This window comes from Gorilla gorilla, chromosome 21 (assembly GCF_029281585.2).
Source record: "Gorilla gorilla gorilla isolate KB3781 chromosome 21, NHGRI_mGorGor1-v2.1_pri, whole genome shotgun sequence".
In the NCBI taxonomy this organism is placed as follows: Eukaryota; Metazoa; Chordata; class Mammalia; order Primates; family Hominidae; genus Gorilla; species Gorilla gorilla.
The window spans coordinates 68,367,440-68,375,584 of NC_073245.2; the positions used below are offsets into that span (position 1 = coordinate 68,367,440).

Sequence of the window (8,145 nt, forward strand, 5' to 3'; positions counted from 1 at the left end):
AAATAAGACCAGAAATCCCTGGCACCAACATGTAAAGGTTTTCTCTTCTCATAAGAAAAAAGAGACTACTAGACAAACATCATTAACCTTAAGCAATATAAACTGCAGTCATTCTGTCTGCATATATCAGCTGTTGCGAGATCATTTTCTCTCAACTCTTTTATATACATATGTCTCCACAAATTGACCAAAGAGAAACTTGTCTATTTTTGTAAAATGGAAGTCTCATTGGCATTTTCAGTTATTGATGAAGGTAAGCTTTCTTAATCACTTAATAAATACATAGAAAGTGCTAATAATTTTTTTTTGAGACGGAGTCTCACTCTGTTGCCCAGCCTGGAGTACAGTGGCATGATCTCAGCTCACTGCAACACCTGCCTCCTGGATTCAAGTGATTCTCCTGCCTCACCCTCCTGAGTAGCTGAGATTACAGGCGTGCACCACGATTCCGGGCTAATTTTTGTATATTTAGTGGTGATGGGGTTTTTACCATGTTGTCCAGGCTTGTCTCGAACTCCTGACCTCAGGTGTTCTGCCCGCCTCGGCTTCCCAAAGTGCTGGGATTACAGGCGTGAGCCACCACAAATGGCACAAAGTGCTAATAATTTTAAATCTTTTTTTAAGATTTTTTTTTGTCCATTTTCAGTACATGGAGAACTGAAATCTACAGTGTTTATATGAAAATGTTCTGGGGTCCTCGTTAAGTTAGTAGATTGCTCTTTCTTCTGTATTTACACATTGCATATTTTTAATTGACTTCAAAGCTCTAATCATCATGCCCCCCAAAAAAGGTTATTTTAAGTAGGCTTTGCATTGTATGGCAGATTGAAACAGGCTGCTAAGCAAAATGTGCTGTCAGTATGTATTCATTAGAAACAAAATCCTTAGGGTAGTTCTAATTTATGAAAAACGAGCACAGAACAATAACTTAGGTAATAAAAATGTGTTCAAGAGCAAAGGATTAAAGTGAGACAAAAGCAAACTACAACGTGCTGTGATAGAGATGTCTTTCCTGTCTTTATTTTAATCAATACTAAAAAAGAAATAAGCTGGGTAGCTCCTAACGACTTAAAAATGCAAATCCTAACCAAAGTCAAATTCTTTTCTCATATTTCTTAGAGATTGTAGATTCCAAGCATAGTGAACCATGGAAGGGAAAGGGAGAAAGAACCAAATTATTTAAACTTTGAAAGCAATATTTTCATCTGATTTGGAAAGATTCACTAAAACTTTCATTTTTGTTAAAATAAACTTTCAGAGTTCACACAATGACTAGGATCTGGCATTTCTACAAACATTCCCAATGAGATTCTAGCACACAGTAAATGCTCAATAAATATTTTATGAGTGAATTAATATTACCACCATCTGAATAAAGATTACCAATACTATTTTGCTAGGAAAAACAATTTTTTAAAAATGCCTTTCTTTAGTCTCTGCTTTGTGTTGTTGACCCCCATATAGGTCGGTCTGATCCAATTCCAACGTGACCAGTGTTTCATCTCATTTGCTCTGAAACCAGGTCCATAGCAGGACTACAGGGACAGCAACACGCTGTGGGAAAGTAGGTGCTCCCAGTCGCATCAAGGGAGACTGTATAATCAAGGGATATGTACATTCTAGTCTATTTTGTAACTCTTCCCCTTAGCCAGGCACAGCCAGGAGGGTGGTATCCAGGCCAGGAGGACAGCCTGAGAGGCAGCAGTGGCTTGGAAATAGAGGAGTCCTGAAGCACAAACCCAGCACTGGCCAAGCTCCTGCACACCCTTTGTTATTGACAGCTCATGAGCTATCAGCAAATAAGCCATTGTTTTGATGGATTTTTCCGTAGTCCCATCTGCCCCAGGAAAAGTCATATAAGTCACCCTTTACCAATTTCTGGAAGGGTAACCTGGTACAGCCTACAAAGAATGGGCCAGAAGATCACGAGTGACCTCTCCATTGTAGAACCCAATCAACCAGAGAGCACAGGACTATTGGGATGAGGTGGACCAGAGAGCACAGGACCATTGAGATGAGATGGGGCAGGGAGCATGGGATCATGGCGACAAGACGGACCAAGGACCACGGGACCACAGAGACGAGATGGACCAGGGAGCACAGGGCCATTGAGATGAGACAGAGCAGGGAGCACAGGGCCACCGAGATGAAACGGAGCAGGGAGCACAAGACCATGGAGACAAGATGGACCAGGGAACACGGAGACGAGGTGGACTAGGTAGCACCTGACCATGAAGACGAGACGGACCAGGAAGCACAAGACCATGGAGACGCTAGGGGGCAGGGACTGCGGGACCACGGAGAGGATTCCAGGCAGATGGCAACGTGTGAATGTTGTTCAGGCATTCTTTTGGTAGGAATGAAAAGACAAATGAAGCCATTTAAACCCTCCCGGTCTCATGCTGTCTTGAAATTACCATAGAAGTTGGATTCCTAGGTATTTTATTCTCTTTGAAGCAATTGCGAATGGGAGTTCACTCATGATTTGGCTGTCTGTTTGTCTGTTGTTGGTGTATAAGAATGCTTGTGATTTTTGTACATTGATTTTGTATCCTGAGACTTTGCTGAAGTTGCTTATCAGCTTAAGGAGATTTTGGGCTGAGACAATGGGGTTTTCTAGATATACAATCATGTCATCTGCAAACAGGGACAATTTGACTTCCTCTTTTCCTAATTGAATATCTTTATTTCCTTCTCCTGCCTAATTGCCCTGGCCAGAACTTCCAACACTATGTTGAATAGGAGCGGTGAGAGAGGGCATCCCTGTCTTGTGCCAGTTTTCAAAGGGAATGCTTCCAGTTTTTGCCAATTCAGTATGATATTGGCTGTGGGTTTGTCATAGACAGCTCTTATTATTTTGAAATACGTCCCATCAATACCTAATTTATTGAGAGTTTTTAGCATGAAGGGTGGTTGAATTTTGTCAAAGGCCTTTTCTGCATCTATTGAGATAATCATGTGGTTTTTGTCTTTGGTTCTGTTTATATGCTGGATTACATTTATTGATTTGCGTATATTGAACCAGCCTTGCATCCCAGGGATGAAGCCCACTTGATCATGGTGGATAACCTTTAGGATGTGCTGCTGGATTCGGTTTGCCAGTATTTTATTGAGGATTTTTGCATCAATGTTCATCAAAGATATTGGTCTAAAATTCTCTTTTTTGGTTGTGTCTCTGCCCGGCTTTGGTATCAGAATGATGCTGGCCTCATAAAATGAGTTAGGGAGGATTCCCTCTTTTTCTATTGATTGGAATAGTTTCAGAAGGAATGGTACCAGTTCCTCCTTGTACCTCTGGTAGAATTCAGTGTGAATCCATCTGGTCCTGGACTCTTTTTGGTTGGTAAGCTATTGATTATTGCCACAATTTCAGCTCCTGTTATTGGTCTATTCAGAGATTCAACTTCTTCCTGGTTTAGTCTTTGGAAAGTGTATGTGTCCAGAAATTTATCCATTTCTTCTAGATTTTCTAGTTTATTTGCATAGAGGTGTTTGTAGTATTCTGTGATGGTAGTTTGTATTTCTGTGGGATCAGTGGTGATATCCCCTTTATCATTTTTTATTGTGTCTATTTGATTCTTCTCTCTTTTCCAACTTACAAGGCATGTGAAAGACCTCTTCAAGGAGAACTACAAACCACTGCTCAAGGAAATAAAAGAGAATACAAACAAATGGAAGAACATTCCATGCTCATGGGTAGGAAGAATCAATATCGTGAAAATGGCCATACTGCCCAAGGTCATTTACAGATTCAATGCCATCCCCATAAAGCTACCAATGACTTTCTTCACACAATTGGAAAAAAACTACTTTAAAGTTCATATGGAATCAAAAAAGAGCCTGCATCGCCAAGTCAATCCTAAGCCAAAAGAACAAAGCTGGAGGCATCACACTACCTGACTTCAAACTATACTACAAGGCTACAGTAACCAAAACAGCATGGTACTGGTACCAAAACAGAGATATAGATCAATGGAACAGAACAGAGCCCTCAGAAATAACGCCGCATATCTACAACTATCTGATCTTTGACAAACCTGAGAAAAACAAGCAATGGGGAAAGGATTCCCTATTTAATAAATGGTGCTGGGAAAACTGGCTAGCCATCTGTAGAAAGCTGAAACTGGATCCCTTCCTTACACCTTATACAAAAATCAATTCAAGATGGATTAAAGACTTAAACGTTAGACCTAAAACCATAAAAACCCTAGAAGAAAACCTAGGCATTACCATTCAGGACATAGGCATGGGCAAGGACTTCATGTCTAAAACACCAAAAGCAATGGCAACAAAAGACAAAATTGACAAATGGGATCTAATTAAACTAAAGAACTTCTGCACAGCAAAAGAAACTACCATCAGAGTGAACGGGCAACCTACAAAATGGGAGAAAATTTTCACAACCTACTCATCTGACAAAGGGCTAATATCCAGAATCTACAATGAACTCAAACAGATTTACAAGAAAAAAACAAACAACCCCATCAAAAAGTGGGCAAAGGACATGAACAGACACTTCTCAAAAGAAGACATTTATGCAGCCAAAAAACACATGAAAAAATGCTCACCATCACTGGCCATCAGAGAAATGCAAATCAAAACCACAATGAGATACCATCTCACACCAGTTAGAATGGCAATCATTAAAAAGTCAGGAAACAACAGGTGCTGGAGAGGATGTGGAGAAATAGGAACACTTTTACACTGTTGGTGGGACTGTCAACTAGTTCAACCATTGTGGAAGTCAGTGTGGCGATTCCTCAGGGATCTAGAACTAGAAATACCATTTGACCCAGCCATCCCATTACTGGGTATATACCCAAAGGACTATAAATCATGCTGCTATAAAGACACATGCACACGTATGTTTATTGCGGCATTATTCACAATAGCAAAGACTTGGAACCAACCCAAATGTCCAACAATGATAGACTGGATTAAGAAAATGTGGCACATATACACCATGGAATACTATGCAGCCATAAAAAATGATGAGTTCATGTCCTTTGTAGGGACATGGATGAAATTGGAAACCATCATTCTCAGTAAACTATCGCAAGAACAAAAAACCAAACACCGCATATTCTCACTCATAGGTGGGAATTGAACAATGAGATCACATGGACACAGGAAGGGGAACATCACACTCTGGGGACTGTTGTGGGGTTGGGGGAGGGGGGAGGGATAGCACTGGGAGAGATACCTAATGCTGGATGACGAGTTAGTGGGTGCAGCGCACCAGCATGGCACATGTATACACATGTAACTAACCTGCACATTGTGCACATGTACCCTATAACTTAAAGTATAATAATAATAAATTAATTTTAAAAAAAGAAACTAGAAAAAAGAAAAAAGAAAAAAAAAAAAGAAATTACCATAGAAGCCAAAGTTGAGAGATACCCCAAGGCCAACCACCCATAGCCACGTACCACGTAACCAAAACTTAGTTATCCTGATTTCCCTGAGATGCTATCTCAAATCACAATGAAACACAACATGTAAGCTTTACATTCTTGTCAATATGATTCAGTGAAATTAAGCCAAACAGCTATAGATACATCAGCTTAAACAACTCTGCTTGCCTTAACAAGAACATTAATGCATAACAGCCAACCATAAAAAAGGTCAAAATACTTCTTGATGCTTTATAAGCTATGCTGTAACTGCTATAAGGTGAGCTTCTTACTATCTTCATTTGAAGTTTCCTGGTTCAAGATCGGCCAACTGTTCCTTTGTAAACATAATATAGTTTAAATTTTTAAAAATTTGATCTGATATAATTATTTTTCTGAATTTGACTTGATTTTATTTTTGAAGCTCCCAACACTGCTCTTTTGGAAGGAAAAAAAAATCTAATGAGAAAACTGGAGAATAAGAAAAGTCAGATCAGAATTTGATTTTTCTCTCTTTCACTTTCTCTCTAATGGCTCAATTCCCATGTTTACCTCATGTTTTGGTTTGCAAAGTAGATTGTTGCTTCTAAAAAGTCTTAGGATGCCTCCAACTTTTGGCCAATGGGGTGGCTTTGACTTTTGCAAAGAATTTTTATCCCCTACTTATTCATTTCCTGCATTTAATTTTTCTTGAATGCGGAAATATCGGAGAATTTTGCAATTGCATAACTGTCCTGGATTATTTTAGGAATCCTTCTCTTTGCTACTAAAATTTTACTCTCATTTACTCTCATTTTATTTTCAGAAAGAGCGTTTCCTTTCAACAAAATTACAAAGTAAAATGATTTTTGCTAAACAATGCATCTCGTTTAACAAAAGATAACTCCGTTCCTTCAAAAATAGCTGCAACATGAATATCACCAATTTTCATCCAAAATAAAATTATTTTCTCATGATAATCGTCATTCAGGAAGAAAAGGTAGGTGCAGCTATGTGGCCTAGAGCAACTTTTCTCATTTTTCTCAGTTTTCTCATCTATAAAATGGGGACAGTACTAGATGTTAAGTGTATTATAGGCAGTCTTTCAAGATGTCCCTTTTCTCTGAAAAGTAGCCACCCACAGGGCACCTTCTTCTATCAGATTGGGCACCTTTTCAAATCAGATTGTCTCAAGAGTTTGGAACTGGCATTCAGACATAACCAGTCATATTGCTGAGTGTGACTCAAAGTAAGGTGATGTAAACTTGCAAACTTCAGGGACAGCCATCCTGTGACATGTTTGTAAAGAAGGCATGAAAGCTAGCTGGGAGAGATAAAGGAATGAGATGGGTATGCAGAGAAATCAGGGGATGGGGACAGAGTAACTACCAGTATTCCTGATGGCAGTCCACCTCCTAGCTCTGGTTCTGAGCTGTGACTGCATTCCAACATTTAACTCGCTGAAGACATTACTACAGCCTCATTTAAAAAAAGAGTAAAACTCCTCAAGCTTTTGTTTTGTTTTTTGTTTTTTTTTTTTGCTAAATACATCACAAATTTGTTTTTATTCCTTACAACCAGAAGTGTCTTCACTAAAACACAAAAGGAAAAATGCCAAAGATATTTCTTTATCCACACTGGCCCTTCTAAGAGAACTCTGCTACCAGCCAGAGTTCACCATAGCCCCTCCCATGCAGGAATTCCAATTAAAGTAAAACAAGGTCTTTAGAGTCACATGATCATCAATATGCATAAAAGTGACACCAAACCAACATCAAATGCCCAATTACCCAAATGTCTTGCTCAGGTAACAGTCTTCATATAGGCAAAAGTTCTTTGGCAAATTATCTCGTTTAGAGAAATTAAAGCCAACTTTGAACACAGATGATTTCTCATCCTCTTAACAGCCACTCGCAGAATAATTGAAAGGGTTTCTCATCATCTAACATACCAGGTCAACATGGCACCATCGATCCATTTTATTTAGCCGGGAAGTTCAGCTCGGCACAAGCCCTGATTTGTGCTTTCATGTGACTGGTAAGTAGTTCCTCACTCAACAGAGGCCTCAGGATGAGACCTCTGCCAATTTGCTCTTTGAAAAGAGTCAGGCCTGGGTGTTCACTCTTACAACAGCCTAAAATCCAGATGTGCACTTAACAATGGGAAGTGGGATAAGGTCAGGCCCATTTTGTGGCTGGCTGAGGGGAAGGGGTACATCTAGGGTATATCATGACCCTGAGACGTCGTAGTGTGGGGCCTTTAAGACTAGTTCAGAGAACTTCATGAATGATTTCCGGGAGTGTGGAGGAGGCCAGCATGTAGCTGACTGATGAATCATTCGCCACCGCACAGATGTTAACACAAAGAGTTCTCTTCATTCTCTGCACTCATGGTGTTCTGCTGTGTGCGTCCAAGTCGACCCATTTAACAATAAACTAGCTCTTAGTTTAGAGGGTAGAAATTCATACTCACTCTGCAGCTGAAGGGCTGGGCAGATTTAAGAAGGTCTAATTTTGATGCAAATCAACCTATTTTGCTGTATTTCTCACTGAGTTTTTTCTCTGGGCCCCTGTTACCAAGGGAAAGTTGGTTCAATGCTGACTCCCTCTCACCTCCCAAACATTGGCAATGTTTGAGCCTGGTTGAGCCTAGGGCTCAGAATATGAGATTAAATTTGTGAGACAAGCTTCTTTCAATCTAGTCAGCATTTATCAAGTTTTTAGGGGCATCTAGGAAGTCCTAACAATGAGGTCTATTCAGGGTGGAGGAC

General features: G+C 39.8%; 1 long non-coding RNA gene across 1 annotated transcript; it reads left to right on the forward strand.

Moving 5' to 3' along the window:
• Positions 1–1,468: 1,468 nt before the first annotated feature.
• LOC134757806 (uncharacterized) lies at positions 1,469–7,367 on the forward strand. The gene is made up of 3 exons (XR_010132300.1): positions 1,469–1,564; positions 6,202–6,375; positions 7,283–7,367. It is a non-coding gene; the product is annotated as an uncharacterized lncRNA (long non-coding RNA).
• The last annotated feature ends 778 nt before the right edge of the window (positions 7,368–8,145 follow it).